The sequence below is a fragment of the Sinocyclocheilus grahami genome, unplaced genomic scaffold (assembly GCF_001515645.1).
Source record: "Sinocyclocheilus grahami isolate Dianchi unplaced genomic scaffold, SAMN03320097.WGS_v1.1 scaffold4580.1, whole genome shotgun sequence".
NCBI lineage: Eukaryota > Metazoa > Chordata > Actinopteri > Cypriniformes > Cyprinidae > Sinocyclocheilus > Sinocyclocheilus grahami.
Genome location: NW_015509492.1, coordinates 13569 through 15000, shown reverse-complemented (window position 1 = coordinate 15000; position 1432 = coordinate 13569).

The window sequence follows — 1432 nt, the reverse complement described above, 5'->3', positions numbered from 1 at the left end:
AAAAAATAAATATAAACATTCACATTTAAAAAGAGATATAAAATATCAAATCAAACAGAATTTCAAATCAGTATGAGTTAGCAGACAAATAATTGAAAAGTCTTATATTGCATCTTATATATCACATATTTCTATTTCAAAAAGAGGGGGAGCATTTATGGTGTACATATTCAAAGAGCATGTGTATAGTTTTTAAAGTAACAGTAATATTCTAAATACAAACATTCTGATTCCCAGGGAACACATGCATCAAACGTTCTCACTAATTTTTTATACAGAAAATGTTCCCATAAGTGAAAGTAGATTCTGCATGTTGCGTGTTTCTCTTCAGGGTTTTAGTCCTTAAGCCTCAGGTCTGTTATCCCTGACCATCATCCAGGTCCACTGACCATACCATTGCACCTCCAAAGTCAGCCACTGAATCTGTAACTTTTTCAGAAAAACAGATTTACCCAAGATATGAAAAGATCTGAGGACCATAACCTCACATACTGTAAAAATGTGTTTGTACAAAGCAAGTACCAAAAGCCAGAAAGAGCTTTTAATAGATTTTTACTGTTAAAAGCAGCATTTACTGACATTTAATTTGCTAATGAATCCTCCAAATCAGAAGCCTGAGCAAAAAAACTGAAACAGGTAATTAATGATGGTAAACAATGCTTTACATGCCCAGAAAGCTCTTGATGTTGTCGTAGCCAACCCAGTATGTTACAAAGCACTGAAAGTGTAACAATGAAGAAATGAAATTTGAATCTGGAACCCAGCACTCTGCAGGACAGCCACACCTGTGATGCAAATATAATCATTTAAATCTCTTTCAGAAATAACTTGTCAAAGCACAACGGTGAATGAATGAGTAGGGAAAATCAGAGGCAATTATACACATAGAGAGAAGGTGTGATTATATCATTTTGTGAGAATTTTTCAAAACAACAATTAGAATAATAAATGCATAAAAAATACTTTTAGGTATAAAAATAGCTTTTGGATTTCATTATTGTTTTTCTGCCAATATAATTTTTCTGCTGTCTAAAACGTTTTGTTTTTCAAGTGCCACAAGTGCCGCCTCATCTATTCACTTAGACTCGAGGGTGATTATAACAATTCTTGTATTAAATTAAATACTATGATCTGAGTCTTTTTCTGTTGTAAGTCTATTAATTATGTTTTGGCACAATATCAAGGATTGTATAATATGTAGCAAATATTATAACATTTACTTTTTTGGCCTCTTTTACAGGCACTTTCAGTCAGTTTTGAAGAAGATATCCACAGCATTTATATAACTAAAGTATCATGAATTTTGTTTTAGTGCAGTACCAGTTACTACTGCTGTTGTAATCAATCATGTTGTTTACATTCATTTTGAGGTTTATCTTTAAATGTGCTCACCATTTCAATCTCATTGTCATTCATATAATCATGTTTTTTT